Below are 26145 nucleotides of genomic sequence, written 5' to 3' on the forward strand. Positions count from 1 at the left end.
TGTGATGCAAGGACAAAATACTGAAAATAAATAATATCATTAATGGTCCACCAGAGATAGCACTCATTCTGTCTCTTCTACAGTTACCCAACCTTCATTTGCAGGCATATCTACTGTATTAGCTAACAGTATTCAGCACAGACAGGTCATAGGTTTAATTCCCACAAGTCCTAATTGTGTGGAGTTTGTATATTCTCACGGTGCTTGGGTGGAATTCCTATGGGTACTCCTGTTTCCTCCCACAATCCAATAATTATACTGGCAGTTTAATTGACTACCAACAAAAATTAGACCTAGTGTGTGTGTGTGTGTGTGTGTGTGTGTACATGTGGTAGAGAATATAGACTGTATGCAGGGTCGCCGAGAGGAGGGGGGAGCGGGTACAGATTACCGGGGCCTGGGCTTCCTGAGGGGCCCGGCGGCGCTCCCCCTACCTCACAGCAGCCCAGCACACAGCGTGTGCTGAGCTGCAGTGGAGACTGCTCGTGGCTGCTGAGCAACAGCCACAGCAGTCTCCTATGCCTGTGGGGGGGGAGCGATCACACTGATCGCGCCCCCCCTGGCTTTGAGCAGGGCTGAGGGGGCCCAGAGCGTCCCCCTCCCCAGCGCTCAGCTTCGCAGCGCTGCAAATCTTTTTTCCGGGAAGGGGGTGTGGCCACGCTTCCCGCGATTAGGCCACGCCCCCATTACCCGGGCAAGTAAAACTTCAAAATAAAAATGTAAAACACTTCATACAATCTGGAGAGTGCCATTTTGCTACAGAAGTGGAGTGCAACATATGTGTGGGACATCCCTTGGAGAGCCCTGAAGAGCACCCCAGTAGCTGGGACAAACAAAGATGAGAGTGCAGAACACTCCCACTATATATAGTGCAGAGCAGAAGTCCGGTAACCGGGGGAGACCTTGAATATTATCACAGGGCTTCCCCCGGTATTTTTTCACAATATATTTTTAGTAAATTCCAGGCAGATCACATTTCCCATTACAATTATGGGAAATGCGATCTGATTACTAAAACTTTGTGATAATTAGGGCTTAGAGTAGAATATTACGAATTCTACTCCAATTGCCCTTTAGTAAATATAGGTGATACTTAACTAATGTGAAAAGGGTGTGAAAACACCCTTTTTCACTTTATTTTAATAAAAAAATTTTTAATAAATAGAGCCCTTAGCATTATGGGCCAAATATAATTTAGAACATCGTGAGCAGTAAATATAGGGCCTAATTCACTACCGATCGCATTTTACATCATGTTTTATGTTCTGCACTACATTAGATTGCTCCATGGAAGTAATATTATATACTATAAATGTGATTAAGCCTAAGGTATGATCGCTATAATAATAGATGGATCACCTTTTCAATATTAATATGTAACCTTTATATATCTAGAATGAGTGCTGGAACGCAAGGGAGCATCATTATATATGGACATAGGACTTCCAGGGGAAGTCTGCTAAGCCTGGTCCCTAGATTTTTGGAGAGCAGTATAAAGTCCGTCACTTACAGACAGGACAGTATCTCTGACTCATAGGGAGATGCGTGCGTTCCACAACAAACGGGGGGTGGAACGCATGAGTGCTCCTATTGAATATCCGACGGACCACCTCCAACAGGAACCGGAAGTCGATGCGTTCCACGTCTACTATGAGGTGGAACACAGATGACGTAAACCGGAGGAGTCCGGCCATTGTACTAGTGAGAGCCTGTCACCTACAATTAGGACGGCAACTCTGGCCCACGTGGAGGCGCGTGCATTCCACTGCGATAGAAGGTGGAACGCATAAGCCCCCCTTAGAGATTTTATATGAACTTCCGCAAACAGGAACCTGAAGTTGATGCGTTCCACTGGTACAATAGAGTGGAACGCAAACGATACAATATACATTCAGATTATTTATAAATTAACTGATTCCATATGGCTTTGATTACAGTATATGATGTAAGTTTATTTCATATGTTTTATGTTTATATATGTAAGTGCTTCACCTCAATTATCTCCTAATTACAATGAACCAATGAATGAGGAGGGAGGGGGATTTAAAGAATACAGACAGTCTAGCCCTACACACCTTGACAAAGGCTTTCTAAAGCAGAAACACGTTGGTGGACTTGTGGAGGGGCGGCCATCCAGGCTAGAACGGAGCAGGTAGATTCTTGGTCCCAGGAGGTACCTGATTAATGTAATACTATACGCTTGATGGTGTTTGTATACACCTGGTCTTGTGGTACGCAGCCTCACAAGTGTTGTTTTTTAAACAGAATATTGCCACTAATAATAAAAAATTGTATCACACTATTGGCGACCTGTTTTGTTCCCTTTTATCATTTAAGGAACAAGAGGTGCTATGTGAAGAAGAGGAAGTGGCAAATTCTTTTGGGCAGACTGTCTGAACTCTGAGAAGTTTTTCATTTTCGTACCTATATACTGGATATTTTTAAGGTTTCTTCATATTTTAAACTCAGGAACATTTGATCCATGTTGTCCTGGAATTTTACATGAGTGGACATAAATATTAACTCAAACTAAGACTATATACCCTAACCTAGAGGTTTTTGCTCAGGGTCTGTCTCTTTGTTTTTTTAAATATAGGGCCTAATTCACTACTGATCGCAACTGCAATTATGCATGCAATTGGCGATCACAGTGTCTACGCAGACCCATCACAGAGTGATTGACAGAAAGTGCTATTGTGGGTGTTGACGGGGAGTGGTCGGAGAAACGTCGGCGTGCCAGTGCGCTTGAATGACGTTGCAGGGGCATGCATAAATTAGCCACTGTGATGTATTGAAATTAAATTGAAAAGTGGGTTTCTCAATGGGTGAACTTGCAGACATGCACACGGATAATAAAATAAAGTCCAGAATATTAAGAGGAGGGTGAGGATTAGAAACTGTAGTCACATATGTATAGTCCAGGTAGTGGCAGAACTGATAAAAGTCTTTGTAATCCAAATGGTCACTGCAAGGCTGCAGACAGGATAACACTACTACTGATTGAAACTGGTGAGATGAAATCCGGAGAAGTAATGGAGTAAATAGAATAGCAGCAGCTGATGAATTAAGTGGAGAGTTGTACTGAGATGGCTCAGTGTAGAAACAGGTAAATGGAGGCAATGTAGGTTCAGGGTTAACTGTACATACAGGTCCTTTGGCAGGGAAAGGGTAAGTAGAAGGTGCAGGATGGTTCCAGCAGGAGACTGGGAGCAGGCAGAGCGGTGCAGGCTACTTGGAAGCTGGGATCCAGCAGGAGCACAGGCGAGCACTAAAACAGACAGATAACAGGAGCACAGGAACTCTCACAGCATATGCTGTGAATCACATTGCACTGGCAACTATGAGAAGCTCTGAACTCCCTTAAGTACCAATGCAGAATCGTGATAGGTCAGAGAGAGCATGTGAAACGCCGGGACTGGATCAACTAAGTCACGTGACCAGAGGCAAGATGGCGGTGCCCATACCAGAGCGGAATGAAAAAAAAAAAACACCAGGCCTACCCCAGCCAGAATGACACAGTGCCTGCGGAACACCTCACACAGCCAACGCCCGCCGCCAGCCCCTCCACCAGAAGGACCACGCCACAGCGCCCTTACAGGTAATACCACTGTCCCTTTTGCAGAGAAACTGTGGCCTTTGGGTCGTGCCGCAGCTTTGAGGGCTGGAAGTGACTTGGCTGGCTGTGGCCTGTGGGCCAGTAAAGTTAGATGCGGCCTTGGGGCCGGTAGCAGCCCTGGCTGGCTGTGGCCCGAGGGCCAGTGAGATGTGGTGCAGCCTTTGGGCCGTGCAGCAGCCTTGAGGCCTGGAAGTGACTTGGCTGGCTGTGACCTGTGGGTCAGTAAGATGAGATGCGGCCTTTGGGCCTGTAGCAGCCCTGGCTGGCTGTGGCCTGAGGGCCTGTAAGATGAGGTGCAGCCTCTGGGCCGGTAGCAGCCTCTGGACCAAGTTGCAGCCTCTGTGCTGTGTAGCAGCCTTGAGGGCTGAACGAGTTGAAAAGATGACACTGAGATGCGGTTTATCCCGCCGGGATGACACTAGCGGCAGTACACAAGGTTGCTTATACAGGACGCTGAGGAGCGCTTAGTGCCACCGGGATGACACTTGCGGCAGTTTACTCAATCGCCCACTCTGGTGTGTGACCTGTGCCACCGGGTTGACACAAGCTGCTGGACGCTGGGTTGGGCACTCTGGACACTGAGTGTGGTCATTGCCACCTGGATGACACAAACGGCAGAGGGCAGGAATGCAGACCGTGCCGCCAAGAATGACACGAGCGGCAGGTAGTACAAATGTGGACCATGCCACCTGGATGACACAAACGGCAAGAACAATAAAGCTAACTGGATAATGGACCTCAACTGGATGCAGGAGACCATGCTAGAACCGGAACATGTGAACGCTATCACTGGCATGGAGTGAAGGGTTGAAATTTAACAGATACAGGACCCAATCAGAGCAAGGCTCCCTAACGAGACTAGTGTGCACCTGGGCTGTGCACAGACAAGAAAATCAATTAGTGTGCAGCTGATACTAACACTTACCATACTATCCCTTATACTAACCCCAGATCCTAACACTTACCATACTATCCCTTTAAACCAGGACACTCATGAATTACACAGGTTCTGTGGCTGGCTGACTTCAAGCCTGAATTTCACCCTGTTTTAATCAGCCACAAAACCTGTGTAATTCATGAGTGTCCCAGTTTAAAGGGATAGTATGGTAAATTTGTGGCATGTGTGAAAAACAGCAGTATAACTACCACTGTGCCAGTCCATGTGGCCCATCCATTTGATCATTCACTCTGGTGGCCGACCCTTTGCATTTATGAGCCTGTGTGGGCCTCCAACATGACCCCTTCCACTAGGTAGAAAATGCTCTGCTCCTGGATTTCCCACCTAATTTATAATTGTAGTCACCTGTGCTGAACTAGGTAATTGATGAGAAGAGTGTTTCAACACAGGTGGCAGCAATCATAAATTAGGTGGGAACTACTGGAGCAGAGCATCTTGTTACTGGTGGAAGGGGTCATGTTGGAGGGTCTGTGGAACACTATTGGGGGTATCCAATTAGCCCCGAACATTGTTCAGGTGCTAATGGATAGCTGTGTTCTGTGAAAAATGGGTATTTTTTGCCGATTATCCCCGTCTTTCAACAATTTTTTTCACCCTATCCTATTATTTCGGTCGAAATAATAGGATAATTCTCCCGAAAATACATATACCCATGATAAGCTCGCGGACCTATGTGTTTTCGCCATTGAGGTGGTGAAAAAAAAGGCACTTACCAAAAAATATCCACGATAAGTGCCGGCATCGGGCGACATTTCGGTGCTAATCGGCACAACAATCAATTAGCAGCGCTGCTAATTGGATACCCCTCATTGTTTCCTTTCAGTTTCACTGTGCTACTACTGAGAGTCGATACAGGTCTATCGTCATGCATAGGACGTCACTTATGTATGATCATAAACAGGGCCATAGCTAGGGTAGTGCGGCCGGTGCCATCGCACAGGGCACCACAGGTCAGGGGGGGCGCTGTTTGGGCCTGTCAATTTCTGTTTATTATCATTCTTGCTTGTAGCTTCCTCTTATTTCATCCCCAGCATCTCCTGGCCTCTCCTTTCTATTCCCTGGCCCTTCCCCATGAAGCCATGGCGCTTTTTTGGGTGCATTATGTCCCTTTGAAAAATGAGGGGGGCGCCAATGCTCTTTCTGGCACGGGGCACCAAAAAGTCTAGTTACGGCTCTGATCATAAAATCTAAGCAATGGCACACACAAAATGTTTTTGTCATGGGGCTTGGCGACTGCTATTATCAGGGCCGTAACTAGGGTAGTGCGACCAGTGCCTTGGCACAGGGCACCGCAGGGCAGGTGGCGCTGTTTGGGCCTGTCAATGTACCTGTTTATTATTATTCTCACTTGTAGCTTCCTCTTCTTTTATCCCCAGCATCTCCTCCTGGCCTCCCCTATCTCTTCCCTGGCCCGTCCCCATGAGGCCATGGCCCTTTTTCAGGTGCACTATCTTATGTCCCTATTTAAAAAATGGGGGGAGGGGGGCGCCAATTCTCTCTCTGGCAAAGGGAACCAAACAGTCTCGTTACGGCTGTGGCTATTATATGCACTTGGTGAAAGATGATGTCCTTTGACTGCTAGTATATGCACTTGGTGAAAGATGATGTCCTTTGACAATAGTCCATGTACCATTAACATTTATTTTTCGCAAACTAAAATTAAAATGCTACTGTAGCAGTATTATAAATTAGTTTAGCTTTTAAATGTAGACCTCACTTATGTTAAATTCTTTGATGGCTAGGAGAGTCACACATGTAACTACCTATCTGGCTAATCTGTTTCTATACATATTGCTTGTTTATAAAGTTTATTTTGCTTTCAAGACTACACTACCCCTTTGTTCTATATATCCTCAGCTCAAGCATCGTCAGTGTTCAGGCTGCACCGCCCTCTGCTGGACATTATGCTCAGTTACCAGTAGAGGGAGCTGTGACATAACAATGTTTCTTTAGACTCTGACGCCACATTACCAATTCTGAATTGAAAGTACAAAGCAGCAGCAACAAGCTTTCCTGTTAGATCAAGGAGAGGAGGAGGGAGACACGGGACCGACCCCTCTGTAAATCTAAAAGGTAGGTTATGTACTTATGTTTTACGGCTACTAATTATAAAATGCAGGTGGAGCCATTATAACTACTGATTAGTGCAAAACAAAGATACACAGGTTTAAATGTCAGGAACGAAGATATTCTAACTTGCATAATACATTGGATCTCTACCTAAATGCAAGTTATTGGCCACACAGCTAAGGTACCAGGGTCTGATACTTGCCTGCTGTGACTTTCAGCAGGGAGGAAGTCTGTAATACTTCCCAAAATTGCTTCCCATATGAATCAAAGCCCATACTTTTATCATATTATTTTTTTTTTTCAATTATTGAAGCTGTCTGTATATTGGCAATACACTTCATAATATTACACAAAACTGTTTGCTTTAATTGGAAATCATAATATTAACTAATAATTAATTTAAATAGTTTGGGATATTTTCTGAGTTCAGGTTTAAAAATTGTGTGTTGGTTTGGTCTGATGGACAGCAAATCAGAAATATGTCAGTACAAAGGAAAACTACTTGCATTTATGTTACGAATAAATAAGGATTTTAACCCTGCGTCAGGCGCAGTTGGCCTGACAGGCGCCACAAAGCTGTTCTCGCTCACCTCTCCGCCTCTAGGTGCTGTTTGAAACCCCCCTAGTCAGTTTTCCCTCTACCTGTGTGGAGTGCAATAGTGACCTTCCTGGCCTCTCAGGCTCATTGCGCCCAAACTCGTCCGACTTTTGAAGGTACGTATTACTTTTTATTTTCTCAAAATTTTGTGTATTTTGCTCATTTTATGAATGAAAATTACAAAGGTTGTGGGTATTTTGTGGAAATATGTTTGTTTGGCCAGGGTGGCCTCTTAGGCACACTGCGCCTCTTAAAATTTAGTATTTTTTGTTTTACTTGCTTCAAGGTTAATAAATGTGGTTTTGTGAATCAGATTTCCCTATGTTTTCTATTTATACATCCTAATGAAGGTCAGTGATCACTTTAAGAATGCTAGAATAGAGTTAATTAGGTGCTAATGATGATTTTATAACAGGCGCCTGTCAGGCGCACTGCGCCTGATTCTGGGAGTCCCAGAGGTGTGCCTGACGCAGGGTTAACACTTGCCAACTGTCCCTGATTGTCAGGGAGACAGACTCCCTAATACCCCTTTCACATCGCCAAAATAACCCAGGTTATTCCCGGGTCAACATGATTTTAAATTGCACCAAAATGAATAACCCAGGTCGACTGACCCGGTATTTCAACCCGGGTTAAACATGGGTCGGACCCGGGTTATTTGGCTCTTACATGGTACAGACCCGGGATATTCGACCTGGGTCTGACAAAATAGTGCTGATTGGCTTTTTCCAGTCAGCTGACCAGCCTGCACACAGAGCACATGTCTCTGTATTTACATTACTGTCCTACACTGCACACTTTGGGCCTGATTCAGACCTGGTCGCAAGCACTGAGCGCTTGCAACCGGGTCAATGTTTGCCCATTCGGCATGCGCACGACGGAGCCGGCTCTGTCGTGGGCATGTGCGAGACCCGGCTAGCGACGGGCGCTCCATCACTCAAGGTCTCACACTAAAGGGGGCGAGCTGTCGATGGTGATTGACAGCTCGCCCCGTTTGGTAGGCGGGCAGGGGGGGTGGCTTGCCGAACGGAGGCGTTCCTGAAGGTTTCAGTGGTGAGCTTCCGGCTCTATTTAGCACAAGGGTCTCGTCGCAAGCCTGTAGGTCGCGATGGTCTTGAACATTAGTATACACCATCTGGTGTAAACTACCGGGGCTAAACTCCGAAAAGAATCCCTTTTTGGAGTTTATACATAGGGGTCAGATCGTAGTCCCCATTGATAATAATGGGGACTGCGATCTGAAATGCTAATTAGAACTTTGCCGGAGATTTCTGTGAATAATTTTATTTAAAAAACTGCTTGATATATAGGCCCCTTAGTGTGTTTTCATAAACAAATAGATATTGCTAACTGCTTTGGGGCTCATTTACATTTGGATGTAAGTGAATTTTATGGCACTTCTCTCAGATGTAGCAGTACACGTCCATTTACCGCCGCGCTCATAGGTGTTATGCTGGGCCAGGGCCGTAGCTAGGGTAGTGCGGCCGGTGCCATCGCACAGGGCACCACAGGTCAGGGGGCGCTGTTTGGGCCAGTCAAATTTCTGTTTATTATCATTCTCACTTGTAGCTTCCTCTTATTTCATCCCCGGCATCTCCTGACCTCCCGTATCTATTCCCTGGCCCTTCCCCATGAGGCCATTCCCCTTTTTTGGGTGTATTATGTTCCTTTGAAAAATGAGGGAGGCACCAATGCTCTTTCTGGCACAGGGCACCAAAAAGTCTAGTTACGGCTCTGTGCTGGGCATACACTATACAATTATCTGTCAGATATCTGGCCAATCTGGCTGGTTGGAATGAAAACCTGATAATGTATGGGAGCAAATGACATGCATCATTTGCTCACAAACCCTGGAAAACAGCCAAAAATGGTTGTTCAGACAAATTGGTTAAAACACACAAATGTAACCAATTTGAATAATCGTTTTTTCCAGTGTTTAAGACCATATGATCGACTGTCATTTGCTCCCATACATTACCAGGTTTTCATTCCAACCAGCCAGATTGGACAGATGTCTGACAGATAATTGTATAGTGTATCCCCAGCATAATTTTCACAATCTCCCTGAAATGCTTTTTCAAAAGTAGGCAAGCTTAACATAACACATTTTGTTAACTGTTTCACATGAACTGATATTTATATATAATCTATACACATACAGACTCTCTAGTAGGAACACCTGTAAACCTCTCATTACTGCAAATATCTAACCAACAAATCTTGCATTCAGGACCAGCCCAAACCTAATTATGTACGCTTATGCTGTTGCAGCTGTGGATCCACAGCTGATATTTGAAAATATGCAAATGTTTCAGCCAACAGGAGATACATTGAGACGCCCACCTGCAACTTTGCAAATCCAAGCATCTGAAGCATATGCGTCCAAAGGCACAGCATTGATCGCATATCATTGCATTGTTGTTGTCCTGGGTGAGTCTATGGTCCTGCAGAATGGCTGTGGGAATTCAGACGCTGGAGCCATATTCCTTGCGTACGGGATTGCAGGGTGTGACGCCCCTGAAATAGTCAAACACGCCTGCATTCTTTGTTGCCACTCCCCGTTACCTCCCCTAATAGCTTCTTGACTGTCAATCTCACTGCGAGTAAATAGTCGCTGCAAGCAACTTGACACATGCATCGTGCGACTTAAGCTGGGTACACACTGACAGAAACATTGGCCGATCAATTCATCGGCCAATGTATCTGCTGCCCGCAGGGCCGTAGAGTGCTCGGCCAGGCTCAGGTAACGGAGGAGGCGTGGCCTAACATGTCCATGCCCCCTTAACAAAAAATAAAGAATAAACCACTTTGGCAGCGGCGCTAACCGGGGGGGCGCAATCACTGTGATCGCTCCCCCGCCCCCACAGCCATAGGAGACTGCTCCGGCTGCTGCAGCAGCTGCGAGCAGTCTTGCACTGCAGCCCAGCACAAGCTATGTGCTGAGCTGCTGGGAGGGGGGGGGGGGGGGGGGCCAGGCCAGGCCAGGCCGGAGCCGGGCCCTTCTAGCAAGCCCAGGCAAACTGTACCCGCTCCCCCCCCTTTTCAGCGCCCATGGCTACCCGCGATATGTCGGTGAACGTCTGCATTCACTGACATATCGCATTGGCTGTGCTGCACAGCCGATGGACAGATGTGTCTGCAGATATATCTGTCCATCGGTAGGTGTGTGACCGCCCATACACACACAGCAGCAGCCGTAGGGAGGGGGGCGGGACACGCCCCTCGCCTGCCAAAACACGCCCCCTGGCTGCCGGGACCTGCGGGCAGACACAGATGATAGGCGGTCAGTGTGTACAAACAACCACCATCTGCAGATGGAATTGGTATGGCCGGCGGTTCGATTCCCGTCAGCGGCAGCCCGACAGGAGCAGAGTGCGACGCAGCGGAAGCCCGACAGCGCTGGAAATCCCGATCGTGGATGGGTAAGTATTTACTAACCTAACCCTCCTTAGGGGTGCCTAACCCTAACTTCCCCCCCCAAGTGCCTAACCCTAACCACCCCCTTCCCCGCTGCCTAACCCTAAGTCCCCCCCGGGGGGGTTGCCTAACCCTAAGTCCCCCCCGGGGGGGGGGTGCCTAACCCTGTCCCCCCCGGGGGGGGGGTGCCTAACCCTAAGTCCCCCCCGGGGGGGGGGGGGGTGCCTAACCCTAAGTCCCCCCCTGGGGGGGGGTTGCCTAACCCTAAGTCCCCCCCTGGGGGGGGGTTGCCTAACCCTAAGTCCCCCCCTGGGGGGGGGTTGCCTAACCCTAAGTCCCCCCCTGGGGGGGGGGGTTGCCTAACCCTAAGTCCCCCCCTGGGGGGGGGTTGCCTAACCCTAAGTCCCCCCCTGGGGGGGGGGTTGCCTAACCCTAAGTCCCCCCCTGGGGGGGTTGCCTAACCCTAAGTCCCCCCTGGGGGGGGGTTGCCTAACCCTTAGTCCCCCCTGGGGGGGGGGTTGCCTAACCCTAAGTCCCCCCCGGGGGGGGGGGTTGCCTAACCCTAAGTCCCCCCCGGGGGGGGGGGTTGCCTAACCCTAAGTCCCCCCCGGGGGGGGGGGTTGCCTAACCCTAAGTCCCCCCCGGGGGGGGGTTGCCTAACCCTAAGTCCCCCCCGGGGGGGGGGGTTGCCTAACCCTAAGTCCCCCCCGGGGGGGGGGTGCCTAACCCTTAGTCCCCCCCGGGGGGGGGGGTGCCTAACCCTAACCCTCCCTCCCCCTAGCCTAACCCTAACCCCCCCGGGGGGGGGGTTGCCTAACCCTAAGTCCCCCCCGGGGGGGGGGTTGCCTAACCCTAAGTCCCCCCCGGGGGGGGGGTTGCCTAACCCTAAGTCCCCCCCGGGGGGGGGGGTTGCCTAACCCTAAGTCCCCCCCGGGGGGGGGTGCCTAACCCTTAGTCCCCCCCGGGGGGGGGGTGCCTAACCCTAACCCTCCCTCCCCCTAGCCTAACCCTAACCCTCCCGGGGGGGGTTGCCTAACCCTAAGTCCCCCCCGGGGGGGGGGGTTGCCTAACCCTAAGTCCCCCCCGGGGGGGGGGTGCCTAACCCTTAGTCCCCCCCGGGGGGGGGGTGCCTAACCCTAACCCTCCCTCCCCCTAGCCTAACCCTAACCCTCCCGGGGGGGGTGCCTAACCCTAAGTCCCCCCTGGGAGCCCTAAACCTAACCCTCCCCCCCGTGGCTGTCCGCTCGCGGCGCCCGGCATCCCTACGATCGGGATGCCGGGCGGGGAAATGCGGGCATCTACGTCTAGACGCCCGGCATTTCACCCATGCCGGGAAATGACAGTCGGGAAGCCGGCTGCCGGTATTTAGGCAGTCGGCTTCCCGATTGCCTCCCTCTACAGATATATCTGTATAGTGTGTACCCACCACTAGACACATGTGCAAAGAAGGCCAATTATAGTTCAACTGTGAAAAGATCGGCGTAGTATACAACTTTGAATGAGATCCTACAGTATTTTGGTAAGCGAATATAGATTTTGGCACCGAAGGTTTAATGAACTATATAATAGTTTTAAATATATTTTGCAACTTCATAAAACACCATGCCCCCGGTGATGTCCACTCTTGTAGCCCAGCTATCTCCATCCAAGCAAGAGAAAAAAAATTGTATTTAACTTATTATAAGTTTTCTTTCCTGGATAATTTTAGATAGAATTTTGTTTATGAAAGAATCATTAAGATCATACAAACACCATTGTCTCAAGAAAAATCCAATAGAGACTTAAGGTTAAACAAAATAAATTTGTGCAATCAAGAAATATAACATACATACACACACAAACAGAGCAGACGGACATTAACGGATGATGGGAAGAGGAGAACAAAAGGGAGTAGATGGAAAAATACTATCATTTTAAAGTGATTAAAAAAAAATATCCTAAAAAGTACACGAATTGTCCGTAGAAATGGCTAATAACGAGGAGCTTACCAAAGTAACACTTTCTCCTCCAACCCTCAATGTGGTCACTCCACTCTCACTGAGATATTTCATCCTGGAGGATGTTCGGCAGCTGCTGCTAATCATTATATTATAACAGGAGACCCATGTACTGTATATATTTAAAAATGTTTAGAAAATGGCAGGGACATTTTCAGACTGGTTTGAGCTGACAGGAGGGCAACAGCAACACAAAAAACATGATTTGCAACAATGGAATGTTGAAGAGCATCTCTCTGAACACTCAGCACAATGAACCTTGAAGTCGGGCGTATCTATAATGGGTGCAAGGTGTGTGGTGCACACTAGCCCCCGGGGGTCCCGTATTGTACACCCATATTGTTTAAAACTTACCTCTCCAAGGTCCTGCGCCGGCTGTCAGTGCTGTACAAAAAAACGGAAAAATGTCCGGCATCCATTTTTCCCGCGCTTTGCGCAGTAGACTCCGGGCATACTCTAGTGCCCAGAGTCTACTAATGCTCCGGTGGCCGGCCAGCCATGCCAGTTGGCTGCCGGCCGCCGGGAAGAGAGGAGGGGGCCCCTGGCGGGGTATGGACACAGGCCCCCTCCTCTCTAAAGACGCCTCTGCTTGAAGTGGATGCACTACAGCAGAAGAAAACGCCAGCTTCCATCCCTGTCAACTGATAGCAGAAAATTAAGGCCACAGTGGACTCTGGATTACCAAAAGTGGACAGTTGAATACTGGGAAAATGTTGGCTGATTTGTTGAATATTGAAAATATGCTGTGACAGCTACAGTATATGACAGTCAGAATTTAGTATAAATAAAATCAGTCCAGATTTCCATCCTGCCTTGTGCCAACTGATCAGGTTGGTGGTGGTGTAATGATGTGGGGAATGTTTTTTCTAGGTCCGCTTAAGGCCCATTAATACCAATTAAGCTTTGTTTAAGGGGAGCATCCAATTAGGTGCGAGAATAGCAAATATCCCACTTTAAAATATTATAGGTGCAGGGTTTTACATTTTTTTGAGCGGCAGGAAGTTTTTTTTTTTTTTTTTTTGTGCAGCCCCAGATCATGACCAATTTTTTCTAAAATCCATATTTTTAGGGCATTTAGTCAGGAATTGCTCTGAAACCCCTGCGGCACCCCCATAATAACTAATTAAGCTTGCAATTAGCTCAATTAGTCAGTAATTCAGGGATTCCCAACCACGGTCCTCAAGGCACACTAACAGTCCAGGTTTTAAGGATAGCCATACTTGAGCACAGGTCACTTAATTAGTACCCAAGTTATTTTGATTTAACTGCCTGTGCTCAAGCATGGATATCACTAAAACCAGGACTGTTAGTATGCCTTGAGGACTGAGGTTGGGAATCACTGCAGTAATTACTCCTCTTCCGAAGCAGTGTCTTCTTCATCTAGGCTGTCTGGACCCTGTCTTCTGCAGCAGCATGTGTGTTAAGTATGTGTGACTGTGTGTGAGAGTTTGTAAGTACGTGAGAGTGATTGTGTGAGTGTCTATATGCCCTCCGCGTGTGTGAACACTCGCCGGAGTCGCAAGCAGCAGGGAGAAATGCATCTCCCAACAGACACTTTCCCTCCCGGCAGCCCTCTGCCTCCAGGCAGCTCCTTCGACTCCCAGCACCCCCTTCCCCAGTGCAAAGATGGAGGGACTATGACCAGAAGCTGTGGAGACCACCAGACCTACATTGATGTGTCTGAACCTGTGATTGGACTGTCGTAGTCTTCTATGTTTGGTTACAGTGAGTGGAAGATCTTCATACGTTTCGTCATGGTAGATGAGGAAGACGTGTCTGTGAGATTACGTCAGAGATTATGTGATTGGTGGTGGAAGCACTTCAAAGAGGGTAATATGTGAGTGACTGACGAAGCGCATTCTTGGAGACCATCCACTGCGGTTACAGATGTCAACATTGCCAAAGCTGTGAAGATGTTGCAAGATGACAGAAGGTTAACTTTACGCAAATGTTAGGCTTCACTTGGCATCTCATTCGAACGGGTTCAGCATATTGTGACAAAGGAACTGAAAATGCATCACGTGTGTGCCAGGTGGGTACCCAGAACTCTCCAGAAGAGCAGATGCAACGACGAGTTGAATTGTGCAAGAACACCGTTCGAATGTTGGAGAGGATACCATATATCCTGACATCGATTATGACGAATCGTGGATTCGTCATTACGGTACGGAATCCAAACAGTCCAGTGTATGGCAACACGCCAATTCACCTCAGCCCAAAAAATCTGTGTGATTCCTTTGGAGTCATGCTTCTGCTGTTCTTTGATGTGCACAGTACTGGGTTCCCTGTGGACAGACAATTATTGGTGACTACTATGCAAACGTTCCTGAAAACCCATTTGTGTGGAGCCATGAGGAAGAAAAGACCACATTTGCTGAGGAAACAGTGGTTTTTGCTACAAGACAATGCCCGACCACATGCTGCTGCTGTTTCATTGGCAGCACTAACTGAAATTAATGGGAAAACGCTTGAACACCCTCCATATAGCCCGTACTTAGCGCCCTGTGATTTCTAGGCATTCCCAACCCTGAAAAAAAACAATTGCGCGGAAAGAAGTTCTCAACAGATGAAGCTGCAACACTAAAAGTGATGTCCCAAAACAGTCTACTGCACGTCTTTGAGTCGTTGTTGAAACGCTGCAAAAAATGTATTGAAGTCATCTGATCATGTGAAGTCATCTGAATAAAAAAAATTACTCCATTACTTTTCAATCTGCCCTTGTAAATAAAAGCTTCCCTCTATACAGGTGGAAGGACCTACTGTTAAACTTACAAAATAGCAGTTGACCACAGCGCTCACTTTCAGTAATAATGGTGTCTCTCTGCATACCATCAGCTTGCTCCTCAGGTAATGAGACACTGACTGGAAAACTGACACCCCTTTATTAGCCTCTCAGGTGTTCTGTGAATCAAGGCTGCTCACTAGCCTAATTACCACCAGAGAGAACCTAGAAACTTGGGACAAACTTGGCTCCCTTCTACAACTTCCCCAGTTCTTTTGTCACAATATATACGCATACATACTAGTAAATAAATTAGGGATGTGCAGGCTCGGATAGGTTCGAGTTTGCACGTGGAGTTCGGATTTTTCCCTCCAAAAAAACGGAACTCAGAACGAGGCAAAACGTCATCTTGCATGGACGAACATCATCATTCCTGGACAAAAGACCAGGAATGATGATGTTCGTCCATGTAAGATGACGTTTTGCCTCGTTCTGAGTTCCGTTTTTTTGGAGGGAAAAATCCGAACTCCACGTGCAAACTCGAACCTATCCGAGCCTGCACATCCCTAAAATAAATGTGCCTCAGCAGCTTCCCTGTCATCTCTTACCCGCCCCCCCATTATAGTTACCACCCCTATTCCCGGTCCTATTCTCTCCTGTTGGTGCAGTGCACATTTGCCACATTTCATACACAATTCGTATTAGGGAGACCCTTATTTACCGACTTTTCATGGCACCTTTCCGTGAGCAGCCGGAAAGGACCTGCTGCTCTTCTCCTCTGGGGGTGGGGCCAGACAATAGCTGCCATTAAGCCCCGCCCCTTTACAGGAAAGCCTTGCAATTTGTGGTCTGTGATGAGGGGGCGGCCACCCCTCCCTACGGACCCACAAATTTCTCAGAAAATCTCCCCTTCCTGCCCACTTCACTAGGAGGTGGGCGGGATGCGGGAGATCTGACTCCTTTTTTTTTTATTTCAGTGGCGCGGAGGGCTACCCGAGAAATCGGAGCCCTTCGTGACTCCTGGAAGAGTAGACAAGTATGGGGAGACATATCTACAAGTATACTATGTTCATTTGGCTTAATTTGCTTAGCAATGTATCCATACCTTATTCCCCCCCCCCCCCCATTTCTGAAAGAACAAGGATCAAGCAGATCGCCATAGGGATGACCGTCGGTGGGGTGTCCATTGATGGGCCCATTGGTGATTACCATCAATGGCACTCAAACACAGGTTCTCAAACTCTGTCCTCAGGACCCCAAACAGAATCACAAGTGAAATAAATAGCTACATCTGTTGATCTTTTAAAATGTGTCACTGAGTAATGCATACACCTGTGCACCTGCTGTGTGATCTGGAAAATGTGACCGGGTCCTGAGGACAGAGTTTGAGAACCACTGCACTAAAACCATGTATGGTGAACCATCGATTGTTTGTACCCCCTCGATGGGCACCGCTGCTGGTGGCACTGCGGACCGGCGGCCAATCTAAAATGGTAGCGAGGCATAGCTGCTTGCCGAGAGGCGAGGCTGAGCTCAGTCTTGTCGGGGGGGAAAAAAAAACCATCGGCTCCCTCTCATCCATCGATGGCGGAGAACCATTGGCAAAGCTAGTTAACATAGGTTGGCCAGCATCAATGTTTTGAAAACATCGATGGTTGATAGCCATCCCTAGTTCAGCATTTGAGCTGATCTACCAAATCACTACCACAGTGTGACTGTTGCAGCTGCCTCTTCGGTAATCTTTATTTTATACACCTGTACATCCCTCCTAATCATTTGCCATACATTATGGCTGTGTATTTATTACAAAGCTCATAGCATGGTTGAGTATATATGACTCTGCACTGTGGTTAACACATCATTAGGTTCTTGTCAGTTTACAGTGGCAAACTGCATCTTCATGCAGTAATTGAAATCTAGGTTTGATCTAATATCATTAAAATATTTGATATATTGTTTTATGAGATGTAATTGAACTTTGCAATTGATTGTAAAAAAAAAATGTCATGTTAGATTGTGTGCTGGTGCACCTCCTTGGTATGCTGAATGGTTTATTTAAATCACCTTATTGGAATATAATTGCTTTCATGTGGTGATGACAGCTGAAAGAGCAGGGAGCTCCCTGTTCAAGCGCCTATGATGGAGGGAGGGGTAGCAGTGGAATGAAGTAGATGAGGATCCTAAATGGATCAGCCTCTGCTACTGTACATTTAAGATTGGTGTTCACTATTTCATTGTTTAACGCAGGAGTTTGGATCGAACAATCGTTTTCATACGGACAGCGCTCTGCACTCCCAGCTGGGAAGCTTCTCTCCCACAATGGGCCCCATGCATTATGCTTAGCTAATGACAGCAAGAAGCATGTTACTGCAATATATTGCCAACATTTCCTGACTGTCTGATCACAAAACATCATCATTGTTATATTCCTGATTCCTATCCCACTGTTGAATTTGCAATGCATTTCTATGCAGTTATCCTAATGGAACTACACTACACAATCCTAGTATATCCCATTAGCAAAAAAAGATAATGAACTGTATATACATATATTCTATATGTTTGTGTCCTTTCGAAGGCTAAAAAACCCCACCTTATTATGTGTGACCCCCTCCCCGAAAGCAAAAAATAAACAAGAAAAATTACATATACCTGTTAATAAATTTTGCAACAATCTTGTGTGGTGTAAGAAAGAAAAAATCAAAACCGTGTAAATGCCTTTGTTGTGAAAAAGCTACATAAATGTAATAAACAAAAAGGTTTTCAGATAATGATATAAATTGCAAGGTCATTTGGAATGAACTGTCATTCAGTGCAGAATATTTCATGAATAACTTTGTTGTAAGTAGTTTACAATGTAATCTATTGTAAACATCACAGTCACATGTACACAGTTCTCTCACTGACCTCTTCCATCCCCCTCCCCTCCAGATTCCAGGCATTCTGTCCAGTGTCCACCATGTCTAAGCCTGTCCCCACCAATATGCACCCAGGAACACCACAGATAAGCTCCCAGAGCTCTTTGAATCGGTTTTAAGATTAATCACAGTATGGACATTACAGATTAGATGCAAATAATACGCTGTGGACAGAAGTAGGTTTGTGGACGGATCTGGCAGATTTCCCCATGTGCCCAAAGCTGGCCACACACTAGACCAACTTGCATCCAACCAGCCAACTTGCTGATTGGTTGGAATTAAAATTTGGTAACGTATGGGAGTGAATGATGATCAGCAATTTGCTCCTAAATGCCAGAAAACAGATGAAAATGGTTGTCAGACAAGTTTGTTAAATGTTTGATCTAAACTATTTGTTCAAACAACAGTTTTGGTTCATTTTCCAGCGTTTGGGAGCAAATTGCTGATTGTCATTTGCTTTCATACCTTACCAGGTTTTCATTCCAACCAATCAACTAGTTAGCTGGTTGGACAGATAATCTTTATGTGTGTATGCAGCTTTAGAATAAAAATTGGTGACTGCGCATATGATCAGACATAAGTGTGGATGGATTGATTGGACTACTCTTTCTGTGATATGGGTGTTTCTGGGTGGCAATCTTGTTTGACCCACACCTGTTCTATGTGATGGCAGTCTCATAGAGGTAAGCCAAGCTCTGTGGCGTATGGACGGGGATGGGACGTCTGGTTCAGACGGATCTTTTGCACCCAGCATGGAGTGGATGCAAATCCAGATACTAATGACTGTTGCGGCTGCAGATGGAAAAGCAGCGGGTGGGCCGGTACTCCACATGCAGACGCACAGATGTTCGGCATACACTGAAATATTCTTGCATTAACTTAAGCTAGCTAGGAGGCTGTTGTGGCCATATGGAAAATCGTCCACAGGTGTGAACGGTGCAGAATCAGCCCCTGTATGTCTTGATCATTTGCAGCGAGGAAATAAAGTTGAAATTCCCTTTTATTACCACGTTTTGATCTATGCAAAAGTTAAAAGGGACTAAAAACATAAAATATTTTATAAAGTTCTAATCCTTTGCAAATGTTCCTTAGTGTATGAATTAGGAAGTGCACCAGTCTCCATTGACCTGTTAAGAATCCCAATTGTAAAGCGCAATATGTATACGTTTATAAAGACTAGGGTGCCTAAATTCTAGCAAATTGATCTGCACTGTACGTGAATGTGTATATATAAATGTGACATTTAGGAGGTGATTCATAGACTAACGATGTCTGCGTACTACAGTCAGAATGCCAATGGACCGCCGACACTTTGCGCACACCAGCAGCCAAACTTTCTCTCCCCACCCCCACAGTGATGATGGGGTACCCTATTCTACCACAATGTACACAGCCAAACATCTTGGCCGCACATCGCTGGAATTTAGAAGGTCTTTTATTATGACAAAAAAATGATCACCAGGGATGGAATTTACCCTCCCACCCATTAAAAGAAGTGTTAATTATCCACAACTACAAGTTAAAACATCTATTTTGGTCAGTATCACAAATGGCAACATGACCATTCTAATAAGATAATTTACGATAACGATGCGTGGCCAACGTGAAAAATACCTGTTTGGCATAACGCTGAAAGTATTGAGCATATGCTGTGAAACCAGTATGTGATGATGTGTAAAAACAGGATAGATATCTATATTATTTTTGCAAACACATTAAATGAAATATGTTCGGAGAAGTGAACTTTGACGGGAAACAAATTGTGAACACTGGGCCTGATTCAGCATGGTACGCAATTGCGATCACAGCTGCATAATCGCACGCAACGGAGCTGCGACAATATGCTCATGTCTGCCACCGCTCAGCCAGCATAGAGAGACGCCCACTACTGCCTTTACACATCCGTAATACCTCGCAGTCCTGCGTATACATCGGTAACATCGGACCGTCAAGCACAATTACAGCAGGTCTGACCCGTTGCAGAAATTGCAAGCCTCATCGCAATCTGTGAGTACTCAAGCTGCGTATGCAATCGCAGTGGCTAATTTATGCACGTGCATGCAACATCGTTCAAACACAGGCACGCCAGTATTTCGCCAACCACCACTCCCAGACGCTCACTGACTGTCACTCACTTTGCGATGGATTCCTGTCTGCATGCATAATCGCAGTGCGATCGCAGCGCACGTGCAGTACGCAACAATCATCTGATCTGCGTACGTGGTTGCAATTGCGATCTGTACTGAATCGGGCCCATTGTCTGAACTGTCTAAACGATGGCATGATGAGATACCCTCCTATTACATTACCTGACAATCTCTAGCATGCTGTCTCATGAGATAAAACTACTATAGCAATGCAGAACTTTATTGTTGGTGAAGCCATATAGGAGCACAAACTCTGATAAATGTAGATGCAACTAATAAGGTGGAGAGACAAGTTGTTCTAAAGTGCCGACTGTATAATACAGATTGTAGTTTTCTACATCACCAAATATATCTGATTAAATGCTTACAAAAAACAAACAAAACAGATGTAGTAATGCTGCAAATCGTAGCATAAAACAGGGTTAAATGAAAGTACCCTTTATACCTGCTTCCGCACCCCAGCCCCTTGTATATAAAAGCTTACCTTGTCTATGCTCCTTATACTTTGACCTACATCTTCCTGGGTCCCTCCCTTTACCTGCCTCTAATGATCTCATAGAAGTCACACCCACTACACTGCTCATACTGGAAGTGAGACACAGAGACACACACACACGCAAATCGGTAAGTAAGAGAATGTAATAGATATAGAAAAATAGATATTGCATGGATTTAGTTGCTCACGAAAGGTTTACAGCAGTCACAGGAACTAGAGATGCATATGAATCCTTAATGCTATATTTCAGTAAAATAAATATTAATGGAACAATACATCTTTGTGAGGAGGCAAATACTATACAGCCCTCCAGCTGCTGTGGAACAACACATCCCAGCATGTCCTGATAGTGTTGCTATTAGGGTATGGTAAGTTGGTGGCACGGCATGCTGGGATGTGTAGTTACAGCAGCTGAATGGCTGCATGTTGAATATTCATGACATAGGGGTTTTCTACTCTGGAGTGTAGTTACAAAGTTACATTTTGAATTTATTCATTTGCCTTTAGAAACCATTGATCACCGGTTTATTCACTTTTTATATATTACTTCATTTGTTTTACATTTAATTGGAAGAATGTCTTTCATGAAACAGGTAAAGTATAATTCAAACATTTCATATACACAAAAGCTATAATATTTTAGTGGACATCAGGCACTTGGCTCAACATCACTAAGTATCTGCACGCCGATAAAAGCACACATGCCAGATAGTGATCCAAGATCATTATGGGCATGATGGAAAATGTGGTCGGAAGACTACTAATATTACCAGATCTTGTCCGGTTCGGCTACTTAATGTGTGTCCAACTGAAACGACAATCTCAAGTAGCAAGATTGTCCCTGTAAACCTTTTCAAAACAAATTCTAAAAGCTGACTTATTCAATACAAGCAGGGACCTCATACCTATTTGTCTATTAATTCCTTGTCTTTTTTTTTGCTGTGTTTGCTCTCAGTGAATATTCTAGCACTATATAAATTAATGTAAATAAATAAGTCGGGGGCTGCAGGGGAGAGATCAAAACCTTTCTTCTCCTGCACCTGGAGCCTCCATATGCATACAGTAGTTTACATAATCTGAAGATGGTGTAAACTACCTTGGCTAAACTCCGAAAAAGCTTCGCAGATCGTAGTCCCCATTGATAATAATGGGGACTGCTATCTGAAGTGCTAATTAGCACTTTGCCAGAGATTTCTGTGAAATCTCCTGCATTGTGCTTTTAGTACGTAGGATCGATACATAGAATTATGCAGGAACTAAAGGGCAGGCCAATATTAACTCAAAAAAGAGAGAGAGTTGATGAAAAGGATTTTTCAGGGGCAGGATTTCATTCCATCTCATGGCTCTGAAATGCTGTGTATGTGGCAACTCTGTTAGAAATATGCAAACAACAGATGACAAAATTATTAATTAGAGTTCTTTGGTGCCAAGTCAAGGCAATGGTACCGTGATTAGCTGACAAATATTGTACATTCACAGAAACAGACAAATCTCAGGTGCACAAGTCCAAATTATTAATAATATATATAAATGCAATACAATTTTGCAATCAATAGAGGTTTTTAGCATAATCATGGCCAAGGTTATGGGCCTACCCACCATATCCAGGTAACCTCTTTCGGGTAGGTCCCTAACGTACTAGGGTTCAAATCCAGGAAAAAGGGACGCCCCCATTCTGGACTAGCACCCTTCCTTATTGGTTTAAAAGCATGGAGTATGGTAATGTATATGCACACTGTATTAGGCACAATTCTAGGTAAGTCCTACAAGTTATATACTGTAGTGCAACTTTGGTTAATTTTTGGGGTGTGGGTCCCCCTGGATTGCGTTGGTTAATCTGTCTCAGGGCACCACATTATAACACATTTTCCTTTATAACACATTTTAACCCTTCACTGTGTGTGTTTAATATATATGTACTTCACTTTTTTTATTTTCATTCTTTATATGCAGCTGCAGCTGCTCCTAACTATCTCTTCACACTGCAATTTTCTTACTATGGTGGTGCCCTGGGGCGGCTTGGCTGGGCCAGTTTTGGGGGGTCCTGCGCTCTGGATTTGAATCCTAGTATGTTAGGGACCTACCCGAAAGAGGTTACCTGGATATGGTGGGTGGGCCCATAACCTTGGCCATGATTATGCTAAAAACCTCTATTGATTGCAAAATTTTATTGCATTTATATATATTATTAATAATTTGGAGTTGTGAACCTGAGATTTGTCTGTTTCTGTGCCTGCAATTAGTCTCATCAGGTAGCACCTCCCATCATAGTCAGGTTGTGCAGTCCAGAAATCTTTCCCAAATATTGTACATTAGCAATATTTTTGTACTTCCTTGTGTTCCTAAATAAAAATGTATATCAGTGATGTTCATGAGCACCTGGTGGCTCGTTTTATGTTCTGTATTTGGACTTGAAATGCACTTAGATCATTGCGAGATCTGTTTATATCAAACATTCCAAACTAGTGGACCTAGATCTTCTCCCCTCCTTTTTAAATTTCTAATTTTTAGGATGATATATTGGCTTATGTGGAAGAACTGTAACTGCATGAAGGTCTCCAGGGACTCCACTGTGACCTAATTATGTTGTGTAGTTTAATGTATTGTGAATAAACAGAACTTCCATTTATTGTGCTAAAACATTGAAGTGCAGCAGTGTTTCCTGTACTGCTGATCCTGACTGCAGGAATGGTTGAGGGTCCTCATACATTCCTAGATATTGTAAGGTAAAGAAAGAACTTCAAAAATTACTGACCTCGAAGCCTCCAGATATTCCAATGAGCCCACAAAAGGGTGGGTATAGATTACACAAATTCACCATTGATTGCTTTTATCCATTAGCAGATTATAATAGCGTATTTTAGGACTGTAGCCACATTTACACTATCTGCTGCAAATATGACCTTGACAAAACCTAAAGTGAGAAGATTGGTGTCCATACAAGGCATGAGAGGCTTGTGTATGTAGTAAAACAGTATATTATTCTATATGGATTATTAGAGAATTCTGTTTCGGTGTGTCATCACTCAGGTGGAAAGCATGTGACTGGATGCCCAGGGCTCACACCACCCATTGTACTTTCCATCCCTACTGCTTTCATTACCTGAAAGATGACACCTCTGCTCTTGAATACTTCATTATCTGGAAACTCTGTGCATACTGGCAGGTCTGTTAGATTCGCTGTGCAAATAAATAGCCTCCAATCATTTAATGAGTATTGGCCGCTATTTGTACACAAAGATGTTATTCTCTCCAAAAATTACTATGGGTCGGTGGTACTTAAATGTAGTTTGTTCTATTTTAGACCTGGTGCTCCACATGATAGAATAAATACAAACCTGTAAACGCAGGCTTTTCCCAATAATATCAGCTATTTGGGAAACCTTAAGTCTCATACTTTCTGGATATAAGGTCCCATGCCACCTGTGTCTATACTTATTTATAGCAAGCTTCTGCTGTCATTTTGGAGCACGACGTGTAAATACCAAATGAAACCTAAAAATGTACTTCTGACACCCACCTTCCTTTCTCACTAAATTATTCAGCAATGCTTCTCTGTGATGATCATCTGTGTCTATTACATCTGTACCAAACATACCTGGAGATAACTTTCATCTTTCTGGTTTTCAGAAGCGTCCTCAGTGTAACCACAACCAAATGGTTTTCACGTATAGAAATAATATGAAAGTTGGATAGCACTCACCATTGCAGCAGTAAAAAAATAGTTATTAATTACATACCGCCAGTGTCATTGTACAAAATCTGATGTTTCTGTCATACAGACCTCTGTCAAGGCACAAATCTGTTAAGAAGCCACAGCCATCTCAGATAGTCAATAAACAGTCAACTAATTAAATAAGAACATAAGCATGACTTAACAGGCACAATCAATAACAGCGCAGTATCCACATGGCATGATGGAACGCACGCTAAATAGGCCACGCCCCCATCCAGCAAAAGTATCCAAGCCTCACTATACGGACAGCAATCAGCGTATTTGATTTACCCAATAGGTAAACTCCCATGTAAAACGTCACCGGGACTCCTCCCGCATATCGTGTCACTCCGCGATCACATGACCGACCCACCGCGCTCCGAGAGGGCGTGAGCGCGATGACGTCAGTCACATGAATGCAGGGAAGTGAACAATTGACTGTATTATAGCAACCAAACAACACTGCTACATAACGATCGCAATCCTGTGATCGTGACAGGGGACATATCACCCGTAAGTTAAACGCCAAAAGTAAATCTATGCCAGGTGCTATAAATCGAGTCACCGAGGGCTGGTTCAAAATTGCAAATACTATTAGCAATAGGCAACAGTTAATCCTATTTATTCATATCCTGAGTGCTACCAAAGGAGCCATGCTTATGTTGTACAAAAAATTGTATCTATATAAATTTTCAATTATAAAGAAATAGAATAAAATAGCCAGCCAGCCCACACCAACACATAAAGAATAACTAAAAAATCACAAACAAAATAACCTATAAATCAAAGAATTATACTAAAAGAGATCTGTTCATTCAGGCCCCTCGGGGCCACTGTATCAAGATCAAAGATCCAATTGGCTTCCCTGCACTTTAGAGCCAATTCTCGATCCCCACCACAAATAAGTGGGAGCTGCCAATCAATGACCATACACTAGTGTCATACTTGCCTACTTTTGAAAAAGCATTTCCGGGAGATTGTGAAAGCATTACCTATCAGTGTGCGCTAAAGTGGGCGTGTACTACATCTGAGAGGCGTGTCATAAAATTGACTTTCATCCAAATGTAAATGAGCCCCAAAGCAGTTAGTAAGATCAATTTGTTGATAAAAACACACTAATACTTTTAGAAAATGCATGTAGCCATTGGGATCATTGTGCCTCATAACCAATGCAGGGAAATTATACTAATCAGCCCATTTGAATGTGTGTGTGTGTGTATGTGTGTGTATATATATATATATATACACACACACTCAGGTCCATAAATATTGGGAAATTGACAGAATTTTCCTATAATGAAACAAACAAGATGTGCTTTAACTGCAGACTTTCAGATTTAATTTGAGGGTAATTACATCCAAATTGGGTGAACGGTGTAGGAATTACAATGGTTTCTTTCTATATGTGCCTCCCACTTTATAAGGGGCCAAAAGTAATGGGACAAACTAAACAATCCTGAATCTAACTTTCACTTTTTAATACTTTGTTAC

The 26145-nt window shown here is 45.1% G+C and overlaps 1 protein-coding gene across 4 annotated transcripts in view; it reads left to right on the forward strand.

Annotated features, from left to right (window-relative positions):
- Positions 1–6540: 6540 nt before the first annotated feature.
- The window catches only part of MYL9 (myosin light chain 9), an 80732-nt gene continuing 61127 nt past the window's right edge, over positions 6541–26145 (forward strand). The window contains exon 1 of one of the 4 annotated variants that reach the window (XM_088480576.1): positions 6541–6647. The gene's annotated coding sequence lies outside the window, so the exon portion shown is untranslated. Of the gene's footprint in view, positions 6648–21017; positions 21068–26145 lie in introns of those variants that run through there. The other 3 variants (XM_088480575.1, XM_088480580.1, XM_088480578.1) reach the window with 3 other exon arrangements.

The sequence above is a fragment of the Taudactylus pleione genome, unplaced genomic scaffold (assembly GCF_031769625.1).
Source record: "Taudactylus pleione unplaced genomic scaffold, aTauple2 ptg000256l, whole genome shotgun sequence".
Lineage (NCBI taxonomy): Eukaryota > Metazoa > Chordata > Amphibia > Anura > Myobatrachidae > Taudactylus > Taudactylus pleione.